This window comes from Asterias amurensis, chromosome 16 (genome assembly GCF_032118995.1).
Source record: "Asterias amurensis chromosome 16, ASM3211899v1".
NCBI classification, from domain to species: Eukaryota; Metazoa; Echinodermata; class Asteroidea; order Forcipulatida; family Asteriidae; genus Asterias; species Asterias amurensis.
In genome coordinates this window covers 17,733,908-17,751,778 of record NC_092663.1, presented here as the reverse complement: position 1 = coordinate 17,751,778, position 17,871 = coordinate 17,733,908, and positions in this window count along the sequence as shown.

Below are 17,871 nucleotides of genomic sequence, written 5' to 3'. Positions count from 1 at the left end.
CCTAACCCTAACCCTAACCCTAACCCTAACCCTAACCCTAACCCTAACCCTAACCCTAACCCTAACCCTAACCCTAACCCTAACCCTAACCCTAACCCTAACCCTAACCCTAACCCTAACCCTAACCCTAACCCTAACCCTAACCCTAACCCTAACCCTAACCCTAACCCTAACCCTAACCCTAACCCTAACCCTAACCCTAACCCTAACCCTAACCCTAACCCTAACCCTAACCCTAACCCTAACCCTAACCCTAACCCTAACCCTAACCCTAACCCTAACCCTAACCCTAACCCTAACCCTAACCCTAACCCTAACCCTAACCCTAACCCTAACCCTAACCCTAACCCTAACCCTAACCCTAACCCTAACCCTAACCCTAACCCTAACCCTAACCCTAACCCTAACCCTAACCCTAACCCTAACCCTAACCCTAACCCTAACCCTAACCCTAACCCTAACCCTAACCCTAACCCTAACCCTAACCCTAACCCTAACCCTAACCCTAACCCTAACCCTAACCCTAACCCTAACCCTAACCCTAACCCTAACCCTAACCCTAACCCTAACCCTAACCCTAACCCTAACCCTAACCCTAACCCTAACCCTAACCCTAACCCTAACCCTAACCCTAACCCTAACCCTAACCCTAACCCTAACCCTAACCCTAACCCTAACCCTAACCCTAACCCTAACCCTAACCCTAACCCTAACCCTAACCCTAACCCTAACCCTAACCCTAACCCTAACCCTAACCCTAACCCTAACCCTAACCCTAACCCTAACCCTAACCCTAACCCTAACCCTAACCCTAACCCTAACCCTAACCCTAACCCTAACCCTAACCCTAACCCTAACCCTAACCCTAACCCTAACCCTAACCCTAACCCTAACCCTAACCCTAACCCTAACCCTAACCCTAACCCTAACCCTAACCCTAACCCTAACCCTAACCCTAACCCTAACCCTAACCCTAACCCTAACCCTAACCCTAACCCTAACCCTAACCCTAACCCTAACCCTAACCCTAACCCTAACCCTAACCCTAACCCTAACCCTAACCCTAACCCTAACCCTAACCCTAACCCTAACCCTAACCCTAACCCTAACCCTAACCCTAACCCTAACCCTAACCCTAACCCTAACCCTAACCCTAACCCTAACCCTAACCCTAACCCTAACCCTAACCCTAACCCTAACCCTAACCCTAACCCTAACCCTAACCCTAACCCTAACCCTAACCCTAACCCTAACCCTAACCCTAACCCTAACCCTAACCCTAACCCTAACCCTAACCCTAACCCTAACCCTAACCCTAACCCTAACCCTAACCCTAACCCTAACCCTAACCCTAACCCTAACCCTAACCCTAACCCTAACCCTAACCCTAACCCTAACCCTAACCCTAACCCTAACCCTAACCCTAACCCTAACCCTAACCCTAACCCTAACCCTAACCCTAACCCTAACCCTAACCCTAACCCTAACCCTAACCCTAACCCTAACCCTAACCCTAACCCTAACCCTAACCCTAACCCTAACCCTAACCCTAACCCTAACCCTAACCCTAACCCTAACCCTAACCCTAACCCTAACCCTAACCCTAACCCTAACCCTAACCCTAACCCTAACCCTAACCCTAACCCTAACCCTAACCCTAACCCTAACCCTAACCCTAACCCTAACCCTAACCCTAACCCTAACCCTAACCCTAACCCTAACCCTAACCCTAACCCTAACCCTAACCCTAACCCTAACCCTAACCCTAACCCTAACCCTAACCCTAACCCTAACCCTAACCCTAACCCTAACCCTAACCCTAACCCTAACCCTAACCCTAACCCTAACCCTAACCCTAACCCTAACCCTAACCCTAACCCTAACCCTAACCCTAACCCTAACCCTAACCCTAACCCTAACCCTAACCCTAACCCTAACCCTAACCCTAACCCTAACCCTAACCCTAACCCTAACCCTAACCCTAACCCTAACCCTAACCCTAACCCTAACCCTAACCCTAACCCTAACCCTAACCCTAACCCTAACCCTAACCCTAACCCTAACCCTAACCCTAACCCTAACCCTAACCCTAACCCTAACCCTAACCCTAACCCTAACCCTAACCCTAACCCTAACCCTAACCCTAACCCTAACCCTAACCCTAACCCTAACCCTAACCCTAACCCTAACCCTAACCCTAACCCTAACCCTAACCCTAACCCTAACCCTAACCCTAACCCTAACCCTAACCCTAACCCTAACCCTAACCCTAACCCTAACCCTAACCCTAACCCTAACCCTAACCCTAACCCTAACCCTAACCCTAACCCTAACCCTAACCCTAACCCTAACCCTAACCCTAACCCTAACCCTAACCCTAACCCTAACCCTAACCCTAACCCTAACCCTAACCCTAACCCTAACCCTAACCCTAACCCTAACCCTAACCCTAACCCTAACCCTAACCCTAACCCTAACCCTAACCCTAACCCTAACCCTAACCCTAACCCTAACCCTAACCCTAACCCTAACCCTAACCCTAACCCTAACCCTAACCCTAACCCTAACCCTAACCCTAACCCTAACCCTAACCCTAACCCTAACCCTAACCCTAACCCTAACCCTAACCCTAACCCTAACCCTAACCCTAACCCTAACCCTAACCCTAACCCTAACCCTAACCCTAACCCTAACCCTAACCCTAACCCTAACCCTAACCCTAACCCTAACCCTAACCCTAACCCTAACCCTAACCCTAACCCTAACCCTAACCCTAACCCTAACCCTAACCCTAACCCTAACCCTAACCCTAACCCTAACCCTAACCCTAACCCTAACCCTAACCCTAACCCTAACCCTAACCCTAACCCTAACCCTAACCCTAACCCTAACCCTAACCCTAACCCTAACCCTAACCCTAACCCTAACCCTAACCCTAACCCTAACCCTAACCCTAACCCTAACCCTAACCCTAACCCTAACCCTAACCCTAACCCTAACCCTAACCCTAACCCTAACCCTAACCCTAACCCTAACCCTAACCCTAACCCTAACCCTAACCCTAACCCTAACCCTAACCCTAACCCTAACCCTAACCCTAACCCTAACCCTAACCCTAACCCTAACCCTAACCCTAACCCTAACCCTAACCCTAACCCTAACCCTAACCCTAACCCTAACCCTAACCCTAACCCTAACCCTAACCCTAACCCTAACCCTAACCCTAACCCTAACCCTAACCCTAACCCTAACCCTAACCCTAACCCTAACCCTAACCCTAACCCTAACCCTAACCCTAACCCTAACCCTAACCCTAACCCTAACCCTAACCCTAACCCTAACCCTAACCCTAACCCTAACCCTAACCCTAACCCTAACCCTAACCCTAACCCTAACCCTAACCCTAACCCTAACCCTAACCCTAACCCTAACCCTAACCCTAACCCTAACCCTAACCCTAACCCTAACCCTAACCCTAACCCTAACCCTAACCCTAACCCTAACCCTAACCCTAACCCTAACCCTAACCCTAACCCTAACCCTAACCCTAACCCTAACCCTAACCCTAACCCTAACCCTAACCCTAACCCTAACCCTAACCCTAACCCTAACCCTAACCCTAACCCTAACCCTAACCCTAACCCTAACCCTAACCCTAACCCTAACCCTAACCCTAACCCTAACCCTAACCCTAACCCTAACCCTAACCCTAACCCTAACCCTAACCCTAACCCTAACCCTAACCCTAACCCTAACCCTAACCCTAACCCTAACCCTAACCCTAACCCTAACCCTAACCCTAACCCTAACCCTAACCCTAACCCTAACCCTAACCCTAACCCTAACCCTAACCCTAACCCTAACCCTAACCCTAACCCTAACCCTAACCCTAACCCTAACCCTAACCCTAACCCTAACCCTAACCCTAACCCTAACCCTAACCCTAACCCTAACCCTAACCCTAACCCTAACCCTAACCCTAACCCTAACCCTAACCCTAACCCTAACCCTAACCCTAACCCTAACCCTAACCCTAACCCTAACCCTAACCCTAACCCTAACCCTAACCCTAACCCTAACCCTAACCCTAACCCTAACCCTAACCCTAACCCTAACCCTAACCCTAACCCTAACCCTAACCCTAACCCTAACCCTAACCCTAACCCTAACCCTAACCCTAACCCTAACCCTAACCCTAACCCTAACCCTAACCCTAACCCTAACCCTAACCCTAACCCTAACCCTAACCCTAACCCTAACCCTAACCCTAACCCTAACCCTAACCCTAACCCTAACCCTAACCCTAACCCTAACCCTAACCCTAACCCTAACCCTAACCCTAACCCTAACCCTAACCCTAACCCTAACCCTAACCCTAACCCTAACCCTAACCCTAACCCTAACCCTAACCCTAACCCTAACCCTAACCCTAACCCTAACCCTAACCCTAACCCTAACCCTAACCCTAACCCTAACCCTAACCCTAACCCTAACCCTAACCCTAACCCTAACCCTAACCCTAACCCTAACCCTAACCCTAACCCTAACCCTAACCCTAACCCTAACCCTAACCCTAACCCTAACCCTAACCCTAACCCTAACCCTAACCCTAACCCTAACCCTAACCCTAACCCTAACCCTAACCCTAACCCTAACCCTAACCCTAACCCTAACCCTAACCCTAACCCTAACCCTAACCCTAACCCTAACCCTAACCCTAACCCTAACCCTAACCCTAACCCTAACCCTAACCCTAACCCTAACCCTAACCCTAACCCTAACCCTAACCCTAACCCTAACCCTAACCCTAACCCTAACCCTAACCCTAACCCTAACCCTAACCCTAACCCTAACCCTAACCCTAACCCTAACCCTAACCCTAACCCTAACCCTAACCCTAACCCTAACCCTAACCCTAACCCTAACCCTAACCCTAACCCTAACCCTAACCCTAACCCTAACCCTAACCCTAACCCTAACCCTAACCCTAACCCTAACCCTAACCCTAACCCTAACCCTAACCCTAACCCTAACCCTAACCCTAACCCTAACCCTAACCCTAACCCTAACCCTAACCCTAACCCTAACCCTAACCCTAACCCTAACCCTAACCCTAACCCTAACCCTAACCCTAACCCTAACCCTAACCCTAACCCTAACCCTAACCCTAACCCTAACCCTAACCCTAACCCTAACCCTAACCCTAACCCTAACCCTAACCCTAACCCTAACCCTAACCCTAACCCTAACCCTAACCCTAACCCTAACCCTAACCCTAACCCTAACCCTAACCCTAACCCTAACCCTAACCCTAACCCTAACCCTAACCCTAACCCTAACCCTAACCCTAACCCTAACCCTAACCCTAACCCTAACCCTAACCCTAACCCTAACCCTAACCCTAACCCTAACCCTAACCCTAACCCTAACCCTAACCCTAACCCTAACCCTAACCCTAACCCTAACCCTAACCCTAACCCTAACCCTAACCCTAACCCTAACCCTAACCCTAACCCTAACCCTAACCCTAACCCTAACCCTAACCCTAACCCTAACCCTAACCCTAACCCTAACCCTAACCCTAACCCTAACCCTAACCCTAACCCTAACCCTAACCCTAACCCTAACCCTAACCCTAACCCTAACCCTAACCCTAACCCTAACCCTAACCCTAACCCTAACCCTAACCCTAACCCTAACCCTAACCCTAACCCTAACCCTAACCCTAACCCTAACCCTAACCCTAACCCTAACCCTAACCCTAACCCTAACCCTAACCCTAACCCTAACCCTAACCCTAACCCTAACCCTAACCCTAACCCTAACCCTAACCCTAACCCTAACCCTAACCCTAACCCTAACCCTAACCCTAACCCTAACCCTAACCCTAACCCTAACCCTAACCCTAACCCTAACCCTAACCCTAACCCTAACCCTAACCCTAACCCTAACCCTAACCCTAACCCTAACCCTAACCCTAACCCTAACCCTAACCCTAACCCTAACCCTAACCCTAACCCTAACCCTAACCCTAACCCTAACCCTAACCCTAACCCTAACCCTAACCCTAACCCTAACCCTAACCCTAACCCTAACCCTAACCCTAACCCTAACCCTAACCCTAACCCTAACCCTAACCCTAACCCTAACCCTAACCCTAACCCTAACCCTAACCCTAACCCTAACCCTAACCCTAACCCTAACCCTAACCCTAACCCTAACCCTAACCCTAACCCTAACCCTAACCCTAACCCTAACCCTAACCCTAACCCTAACCCTAACCCTAACCCTAACCCTAACCCTAACCCTAACCCTAACCCTAACCCTAACCCTAACCCTAACCCTAACCCTAACCCTAACCCTAACCCTAACCCTAACCCTAACCCTAACCCTAACCCTAACCCTAACCCTAACCCTAACCCTAACCCTAACCCTAACCCTAACCCTAACCCTAACCCTAACCCTAACCCTAACCCTAACCCTAACCCTAACCCTAACCCTAACCCTAACCCTAACCCTAACCCTAACCCTAACCCTAACCCTAACCCTAACCCTAACCCTAACCCTAACCCTAACCCTAACCCTAACCCTAACCCTAACCCTAACCCTAACCCTAACCCTAACCCTAACCCTAACCCTAACCCTAACCCTAACCCTAACCCTAACCCTAACCCTAACCCTAACCCTAACCCTAACCCTAACCCTAACCCTAACCCTAACCCTAACCCTAACCCTAACCCTAACCCTAACCCTAACCTCCTAACCCTAACCCTAACCCTAACCCTAACCCTAACCCTAACCCTAACCCTAACCCTAACCCTAACCCTAACCCTAACCCTAACCCTAACCCTAACCCTAACCCTAACCCTAACCCTAACCCTAACCCTAACCCTAACCCTAACCCTAACCCTAACCCTAACCCTAACCCTAACCCTAACCCTAACCCTAACCCTAACCCTAACCCTAACCCTAACCCTAACCCTAACCCTAACCCTAACCCTAACCCTAACCCTAACCCTAACCCTAACCCTAACCCTAACCCTAACCCTAACCCTAACCCTAACCCTAACCCTAACCCTAACCCTAACCCTAACCCTAACCCTAACCCTAACCCTAACCCTAACCCTAACCCTAACCCTAACCCTAACCCTAACCCTAACCCTAACCCTAACCCTAACCCTAACCCTAACCCTAACCCTAACCCTAACCCTAACCCTAACCCTAACCCTAACCCTAACCCTAACCCTAACCCTAACCCTAACCCTAACCCTAACCCTAACCCTAACCCTAACCCTAACCCTAACCCTAACCCTAACCCTAACCCTAACCCTAACCCTAACCCTAACCCTAACCCTAACCCTAACCCTAACCCTAACCCTAACCCTAACCCTAACCCTAACCCTAACCCTAACCCTAACCCTAACCCTAACCCTAACCCTAACCCTAACCCTAACCCTAACCCTAACCCTAACCCTAACCCTAACCCTAACCCTAACCCTAACCCTAACCCTAACCCTAACCCTAACCCTAACCCTAACCCTAACCCTAACCCTAACCCTAACCCTAACCCTAACCCTAACCCTAACCCTAACCCTAACCCTAACCCTAACCCTAACCCTAACCCTAACCCTAACCCTAACCCTAACCCTAACCCTAACCCTAACCCTAACCCTAACCCTAACCCTAACCCTAACCCTAACCCTAACCCTAACCCTAACCCTAACCCTAACCCTAACCCTAACCCTAACCCTAACCCTAACCCTAACCCTAACCCTAACCCTAACCCTAACCCTAACCCTAACCCTAACCCTAACCCTAACCCTAACCCTAACCCTAACCCTAACCCTAACCCTAACCCTAACCCTAACCCTAACCCTAACCCTAACCCTAACCCTAACCCTAACCCTAACCCTAACCCTAACCCTAACCCTAACCCTAACCCTAACCCTAACCCTAACCCTAACCCTAACCCTAACCCTAACCCTAACCCTAACCCTAACCCTAACCCTAACCCTAACCCTAACCCTAACCCTAACCCTAACCCTAACCCTAACCCTAACCCTAACCCTAACCCTAACCCTAACCCTAACCCTAACCCTAACCCTAACCCTAACCCTAACCCTAACCCTAACCCTAACCCTAACCCTAACCCTAACCCTAACCCTAACCCTAACCCTAACCCTAACCCTAACCCTAACCCTAACCCTAACCCTAACCCTAACCCTAACCCTAACCCTAACCCTAACCCTAACCCTAACCCTAACCCTAACCCTAACCCTAACCCTAACCCTAACCCTAACCCTAACCCTAACCCTAACCCTAACCCTAACCCTAACCCTAACCCTAACCCTAACCCTAACCCTAACCCTAACCCTAACCCTAACCCTAACCCTAACCCTAACCCTAACCCTAACCCTAACCCTAACCCTAACCCTAACCCTAACCCTAACCCTAACCCTAACCCTAACCCTAACCCTAACCCTAACCCTAACCCTAACCCTAACCCTAACCCTAACCCTAACCCTAACCCTAACCCTAACCCTAACCCTAACCCTAACCCTAACCCTAACCCTAACCCTAACCCTAACCCTAACCCTAACCCTAACCCTAACCCTAACCCTAACCCTAACCCTAACCCTAACCCTAACCCTAACCCTAACCCTAACCCTAACCCTAACCCTAACCCTAACCCTAACCCTAACCCTAACCCTAACCCTAACCCTAACCCTAACCCTAACCCTAACCCTAACCCTAACCCTAACCCTAACCCTAACCCTAACCCTAACCCTAACCCTAACCCTAACCCTAACCCTAACCCTAACCCTAACCCTAACCCTAACCCTAACCCTAACCCTAACCCTAACCCTAACCCTAACCCTAACCCTAACCCTAACCCTAACCCTAACCCTAACCCTAACCCTAACCCTAACCCTAACCCTAACCCTAACCCTAACCCTAACCCTAACCCTAACCCTAACCCTAACCCTAACCCTAACCCTAACCCTAACCCTAACCCTAACCCTAACCCTAACCCTAACCCTAACCCTAACCCTAACCCTAACCCTAACCCTAACCCTAACCCTAACCCTAACCCTAACCCTAACCCTAACCCTAACCCTAACCCTAACCCTAACCCTAACCCTAACCCTAACCCTAACCCTAACCCTAACCCTAACCCTAACCCTAACCCTAACCCTAACCCTAACCCTAACCCTAACCCTAACCCTAACCCTAACCCTAACCCTAACCCTAACCCTAACCCTAACCCTAACCCTAACCCTAACCCTAACCCTAACCCTAACCCTAACCCTAACCCTAACCCTAACCCTAACCCTAACCCTAACCCTAACCCTAACCCTAACCCTAACCCTAACCCTAACCCTAACCCTAACCCTAACCCTAACCCTAACCCTAACCCTAACCCTAACCCTAACCCTAACCCTAACCCTAACCCTAACCCTAACCCTAACCCTAACCCTAACCCTAACCCTAACCCTAACCCTAACCCTAACCCTAACCCTAACCCTAACCCTAACCCTAACCCTAACCCTAACCCTAACCCTAACCCTAACCCTAACCCTAACCCTAACCCTAACCCTAACCCTAACCCTAACCCTAACCCTAACCCTAACCCTAACCCTAACCCTAACCCTAACCCTAACCCTAACCCTAACCCTAACCCTAACCCTAACCCTAACCCTAACCCTAACCCTAACCCTAACCCTAACCCTAACCCTAACCCTAACCCTAACCCTAACCCTAACCCTAACCCTAACCCTAACCCTAACCCTAACCCTAACCCTAACCCTAACCCTAACCCTAACCCTAACCCTAACCCTAACCCTAACCCTAACCCTAACCCTAACCCTAACCCTAACCCTAACCCTAACCCTAACCCTAACCCTAACCCTAACCCTAACCCTAACCCTAACCCTAACCCTAACCCTAACCCTAACCCTAACCCTAACCCTAACCCTAACCCTAACCCTAACCCTAACCCTAACCCTAACCCTAACCCTAACCCTAACCCTAACCCTAACCCTAACCCTAACCCTAACCCTAACCCTAACCCTAACCCTAACCCTAACCCTAACCCTAACCCTAACCCTAACCCTAACCCTAACCCTAACCCTAACCCTAACCCTAACCCTAACCCTAACCCTAACCCTAACCCTAACCCTAACCCTAACCCTAACCCTAACCCTAACCCTAACCCTAACCCTAACCCTAACCCTAACCCTAACCCTAACCCTAACCCTAACCCTAACCCTAACCCTAACCCTAACCCTAACCCTAACCCTAACCCTTTCCAAGGTCGCCCCCTGACAAAGTTACCCCCTTTCCAAAGTCGCCCCCTGACAAAGTTACCCCTTTTGCAAAGTCGCCCCCTGACAAAGTTACCCCCTTTACAAAGTCGCCCACTGACAAAGTTACCCCCTTTACAAAGTCGCCCACTGACAAAGTTACCCCATTTTCAAAGTCGCCCCCTGTTAAAGTTACCCCCTTTTCAAAGTCGCCCCCTGACAAAGTTATACCCTTTTCAAAGTCGCCACCTCACAAAGTTACCCCCTTTACAAAGTCGCCCCCTGACAAAGTTACCCCCTTTCCAAAGTCGCCCCCTGACAAAGTTACCCCCTTTTTCAAAGTCGCCCCTGACAAAGTTACCCCCTTTACAAAGTCGCCCCCTGACAAAGTTACCCCCTTTACAAAGTCGCCCCCTGACAAAGTTACCCCCTTTACAAAGTCGCCCCCTGACAAAGTTACCCCCTTTACAAAGTCGCCCCCTGACAAAGTTACCCCCTTTACAAAGTCGCCCCCTGACAAAGTTACCCCCTTTACAAAGTCGCCCCCTGACAAAGTTACCCCCTTTACAAAGTCGCCCCCTGACAAAGTTACCCCCTTTACAAAGTCGCCCCCTGACAAAGTTACCCCCTTTCCAAAGTCGCCCCCTGACAAAGTGTGTACAAGCATAGCCTTGTGAATTTATCAAATTTTGAAGCAAACTTTCTAAGAAAATGTGTACAAGGCATTTTTGTCAAATTTTGCTTCAAAATGTCTACCAGGCTATACCTTGTGAATTTATCAAATTTTGCTTCAAAATGTGTCAAAATGTGTACAAGGCCTTGTGAATTAATCAAATTTTGAAGCAAACTTCTCTAGAAAATGTGTACAAGGCAATTCTGTCAAATTTTGCTTCAAAATGTGTACAAATGTGTACAAGGCTATAACCTTGTGAATTTATCAAATTTTGAAGCAACTTTCCTAGAAAATGTGTACAAGGCAATTCTGTCAAATTTTGCTTCAAATTGTGTAAAAATGTGTACAAGGCTTTATATAGCCTTGTGAATTTATCAAATTTTGAAGCAAACTTCCCTAGAAAATGTGTACAAGGCTAGAGCCTTGTGAATTTATCAAATTTTGAAGCAAACTTTCCTAGAAAATGTGTACAAGGCAATTCTGTCAAATTTTGCTTCAAAATGTCAACCAGGCTAAACCTTGTGAATTTATCAAATTTTGGTTCAAAATGTGTGAAAATGTTAACAAGGCCTTGTGAATATATCAAATTTTGAAGCAAACTTTTGTCAAATTTTGCTTCAAAAAGTGTATAAATGTGTACAAAATTGTGCTTCAAACTTTCCTAGAAAATGTGTACAAGGCAATTCTGTCAAATTTTGCTTCAAAATGTGTACAAGGCTTTACCTTGTGAACTTATCAAATTTTGCTTCAAACTTTCCTAGAAAATGTGTACAAGGCAATTTTGTCAAATTTTGCTCCAAAATGTCTACCAGGCTATACCTTGTGAATTTATCAAATTTTGCTTCAAAATGTGTAAAAATGGGTACAAGGCTAAGTCCTTGTGAATTTATCAAATTTTGCTTCAAAATGTGTAAAAATGTGTACAAGGTTATAGACATGTGAATTTATCAAATTTTGCTTCAAAATGTGTAAAAATGTGTACAAGGCTATAAACCTTGTGAATTTATTAACATTTGCGTCAAACTTTCCTAGAAAATGTGTACAAGGCAATTCTGTAAACTTTTGCTTCAAAATGTGTAAAAATGTGTACAAGGCTTTATATAGCCTTGTGAATTTATCAAATTTTGCGTCAAACTTTCCTAGAAAATGTGTACAAATTTTGAAGCAAACTTTCCTAGAAAGTGTGTACAAGGCAATTTTGTCAAATTTTGCTTCAAAATGTCTACCAGGCTAAACCTTGTGAATTTATCAAGTTTTGCTTCAAAATGTGTGAAAATGTGTACAAAGCCTTGTGAATTAATCAAATTTTGAAGCAAACTTTCCTAGAAAATGTGTACAAGGCAATTCTGTCAAATGTTGCTTCAAAATGTGTAACCTTGTGAATTTATCAAATTTTGAAGCAAACTTTCCTAGAAAATGTGTACAAGGCTATAGCCTTGTGAATTTGTCAAATTTTGAAGCAAACTTTCCTAGAAAATGTGTACAAGGCAATTCTGTCAAACTTTGCTTTGAAATGTGTGAAAATGTGTACAAGGCTATAGCCTTGTGAATTTATCAAATTTTGAAGCAAACTTTCCTAGAAAATGCGTACAAGGTAATTTTGTCAAATTTTGCTTCAAAATGTGTAAAAATGTGTACAAATTTTGCTTCAAATTTTCCTAGAAAATGTGTACAAGGCAATTCTGTCAAATTTTGCTTCAAAATGTGTACAATGTGTACAAGGCTACAAGCCTTGTGAATTTATCAAATTTTGCTTCAAACTTTCCTAGAAAATGTGTACAAGGCTACAGCCTTGTGAATTTATCAAATTTTGCGTCAACCTTTCCTAGAAAATGTGTACAAGGCAATTCTGTCAAATTTTGCTTCAAAATGTGTAAAAATGGGTACAAGGCTATGTGAATTTATCAAATTTTGCGTCAAACTTTCCTAGAAAATGTGTACAAGGCTACAGCCTTGTGAATTTATCAAATTTTGCATCAAACTTTCCTAGAAAATGTGTACAAGGCTATGACCTTGTGAATTTATCAAATTTTGAAGCAAACTTTCCTAGAAAATGTGTACAAGGCAATTCTGTCAAATTTTGCTTCAAAATGTGTAAAAATGTGTACAAGGCTATAGCCTTGTGAATTTATCAAATTTTGAAGCAAACTTTCCTAGAAAATGTGTACAAGGCAATTCTGTCAAATTTTGCTTCAAAATGTGTAAAAATGTGTACAAGGCTATAGCCTTGTGAATTTATCAAATTTTGAAGCAAACTTTACTAGAAAATGTGTACAAGGCAATTCTGTCAAATTTTGCTTCAAAATGTCTACCAGGCTACAGCCTTGTGAACTTGTCAAATTTTGAAGCAAACTTTCCTAGAAAATGTGTACAAGGCAATTCTGTCAAATTTTGCTTCAAAATGTCTACCAGGCTAAACCTTGTGAATTTATCAAATTTTGCTTCAAATGTGTGAAAATGTGTACAAGGCCTTGTGAATTTATCAAATTTTGAAGCAAACTTTCTTAGAAAATGTGTACAAGGCTATAGCCTTGTGAATTTATCAAATTTTGAAGCAAACTTTCCTAGAAAATGCGTACAAGGCAATTTTGTCAAATTTTGCTTCAAAATGTGTAAAAATGTGTACAAATTTTCCTTCAAACTTTCCTAGAAAATGTGTACAAGGCAATTCTGTCAAATTTTGCTTCAAAATGTGTACAAGGCTATAGCCTTGTGAATTTTATCAAATTTTGCTTCAAACTTTCCTAGAAAATGTGTACAAGGCAATTTCGTCAAATTTTGCTCCAAAATGTCTACCAGGCTATTCCTTATGAATTTATCAAATTTTGCTTCAAAATGTGTAAAAATGTGTACAAGGCTATAGCCTTGTGAATTTACTAACATTTGCGTCAAACTTTCCTAGAAAAATGTGTACAAGGCAATTCTGTCAACTTTTGCTTCAAAATGTGTAAAAATGTGTATAAGGCCTTGTGAATTTATCAAATTTTGCGTCAAACTTTCCTAGAAAATGTGTACAAGTCTACAGCCTTGTGAACTTGTCAAATTTTGCGTCAAACTTTCCTAGAAAATGTGTACAAGGCAATTCTGTCAAATTTTGCTTCAAAATGTCTACCAGGCTAAACCTTGTGAATTTATCAAGTTTTGCTTCAAAATGTGTGAAAATGTGTACAAGGCCTTGTGAATTAATCAAATTTTGAAGCAAACTTTTCTAGAAAATGTGTACAAGGCAGTTCTATCAAATTTTGCTTCAAAATGTGTAAAAATGTGTAGAAGGCTATAGCCTTGTGAATTTATCAAATTTTGAAGCAAACTTTCCTAGAAAATGCGTACAAGTCAATTTTGTCAAATTTTGCTTCAAAATGTGTAAAAATGTGTACAAATTTTGCTTCAAACTTTCCTAGAAAATGTGTACAAGGCAATTCTGTCAAATTTTGCTTCAAAATGTGTAAAATGTGTACAAGGCTATAATATAAGCCTTGTGAATTTATCAAATTTTGCGTCAAACTTTCCTAGAAAGTGTGTACAAGGCAATTTTGTCAAATTTTGCTTCAAAATGTCTACCAGGCTATACCTTGTGAATTTATTAAACTTTGCTTCAAAATGTGTAAAAATGTGTACAAGGCTATAGCCTTGTGAATTTATCAAATTTTGCGTCAAACTTTCCTAGAAAATGTGTACAAGGCAATTCTGTCAAATTTTGCTTCAAAATGTGTAAAAATGGGTACAAGCCTATAGACTTGTGAATTTATCAAATTTTGCGTCAAACTTTCCTAGAAAATGTGTACAAGGCTACAGCCTTGTGAATTTATCAAATTTTGCATCAAACTTTCCTAGAAAATGTGTACAAGGCAATTCTGTCAAATTTTGCTTCAAAATGTGTAAAATGTGTACAAGGCTATAGCCTTGTGAATTTATCAAATTTTGAAGCAAACTTTCCAAGAAAATGTGTACAAGGCAATTCTGTCAAATTTTGCTTCAAAATGTGTAAAAATGGGTACAAGCCTATAGACTTGTGAATTTATCAAATTTTGCGTCAAACTTTCCTAGAAAATGTGTACAAGGCTACAGCCTTGTGAATTTATCAAATTTTGAAGCAAACTTTCCTAGAAAATGTGTACAAGGCAATTCTGTCAAATTTTGCTTCAAAATGTGTAAAATGTGTACAAGGCTAAGCCCTTGTGAATTTATCAAATTTTGCTTAAAAATGTGTAAAAATGTGTACAAGGCCTTGTGAATTTTTAAATTTTGCTTCAAAATGTGAAAAAATTCGTACAAGGCTATAGCCTTGTGAATTTATCAAATTTTGCGTCAAACTTTCCTAGAAAATGTGTACAAGGCAATTCTGTCAACTTTTGCTTCAAAATGTGTAAAAATGTGTACAAGGCTATAGCCTTGTGAATTTATCAAATTTTGCGTCAAACTTTCCTAGAAAATGTGTACAAGGCTACAGCCTTGTGAATTTATCAAATTTTGCGTCAAACTTTCCTAGAAAGTGTGTACAAGGCAATTTTGTCAAATTTTGCTTCAAAATGTCTACCAGGCTATACCTTGTGAATTTATTAAACTTTGCTTCAAAATGTGTAAAAATGTGTACAAGGCTATAGCCTTGTGAATTTATCAAATTTTGCGTCAAACTTTCCTAGAAAATGTGTACAAGGCAATTCTGTCAAATTTTGCTTCAAAATGTGTAAAAATGGGTACAAGCCTATAGACTTGTGAATTTTTATCAAATTTTGCGTCAAACTTTCCTAGAAAATGTGTACAAGGCTACAGCCTTGTGAATTTATCAAATTTTGCGTCAAACTTTCCTAGAAAATGTGTACAAGGCAATTCTGTCAAATTTTGCTTCAAAATGTGTAAAATGTGTACAAGGCTATAGCCTTGTGAATTTATCAAATTTTGCGTCAAACTTTCCAAGAAAATGTGTACAAGGCAATTCTGTCAAATTTTGCTTCAAAATGTGTAAAAATGGGTACAAGGCTATGTGAATTTATCAAATTTTGCGTCAAACTTTCCTAGAAAATGTGTACAAGGCTACAGCCTTGTGAATTTATCAAATTTTGCATCAAACTTTCCTAGAAAATGTGTACAAGGCCTTGTGAATTTATCAAATTTTGAAGCAAACTTTCCTAGAAAGTGTGTACAAGGCAATTCTGTCAAATTTTGCTTCAAAATGTGTAAAAATGGGTACAAGGCTATGTGAATTTATCAAATTTTGCGTCAAACTTTCCTAGAAAATGTGTACAAGGCTACAGCCTTGTGAATTTATCAAATTTTGCGTCACACTTTCCTAGAAAATGTGTACAAGGCAATTCTGTCAAATTTTGCTTCAAAATGTGTAAAATGTGTACAAGGCTATAGCCTTGTGAATTTATCAAATTTTGCGTCAAACTTTCCAAGAAAATGTGTACAAGGCAATTCTGTCAAATTTTGCTTCAAAATGTGTAAAAATGGGTACAAGCCTATAGCCTTGTGAATTTATCAAATTTTGCGTCAAACTTTCCTAGAAATGTGTACAAGGCTACAGCCTTGTGAATTTATCAAATTTTGCGTCAAACTTTCCTAGAAAATGTGTACAAGGCAATTCTGTCAAATTTTGCTTCAAAATGTGTAAAATGTGTACAAGGCTAAGCCCTTGTGAATTTATCAAATTTTGCTTCAAAATGTGTAAAAATGTGTACAAGGCCTTGTGAATTTATTAAATTTTGCTTCAAAATGTGTAAAAATTCGTACAAACAAGGCTATAGCCTTGTGAATTTATCAAATTTTGCGTCAAAACTTTCCTAGAAAATGTGTACAAGGCAATTCTGTCAACTTTTGCTTCAAAATGTGTAAAAATGTGTACAAGGCTATAGCCTTGTGAATTTATCAAATTTTGCTTCAAACTTTCCTAGAAAATGTGTACAAGGCTACAGCCTTGTGAACTTGTCAAATTTTGCGTCAAACTTTTCTAGAAAATGTGTACAAGGCTATAACAAATTTTGAAGCAAACTTTCCTAGAAAATGTGTACAAGGCAATTCTGTCAAATTTTGCTTCAAAATGTCTACCAGGCTAAACCTTGTGAATTTATCAAGTTTTGCTTCAAAATGTGTGAAAATGTGTACAAGGCCTTGTGAATTAATCAAATTTTGAAGCAAACTTTCCTAGAAAATGTGTACAAGGCAATTCTGTCAAATGTTGCTTCAAAATGTGTAACCTTGTGAATTTATCAAATTTTGGAGCAAACTTTCCTAGAAAATGTGTACAAGGCTATAGCCTTGTGAATTTGTCAAATTTTGAAGCAAATTTTCCTAGAAAATGTGTACAAGGCTATAGCCTTGTGAATTTGTCAAATTTTGAAGCAAATTTTCCTAGAAAATGTGTACAAGGCAATTCTGTCAAACTTTGCTTTGAAATGTGTGAAAATGTGTACAAGGCTATAGCCTTGTGAATTTATCAAATTTTGAAGCAAACTTTCCTAGAAAATGCATACAAGGCAATTTTGTCAAATTTTGCTTCAACATGTGTAAAAACGTGTACAAATTTTGCTTCAAATTTTCCTAGAAAATGTGTACAAGGCAATTCTGTCAAATTTTGCTTCAAAATGTATCAAATGTGTACAAGGCTACAAGCCTTGTGAATTTATCAAATTTTGCGTTAACCTTTCCTAGAAAGTGTGTACAAGGCAATTCTGTCAAATTTTGCTTCAAAATGTGTAAAAATGGGTACAAGGCTATGTGAATTTATCAAATTTTGCGTCAAACTTTCCTAGAAAATGTGTACAAGGCTACAGCCTTGTGAATTTATCAAATTTTGCATCAAACTTTCCTAGAAAATGTGTACAAGGCCTTGTGAATTTATCAAATTTTGAAGCAAACTTTCCTAGAAAGTGTGTACAAGGCAATTCTGTCAAA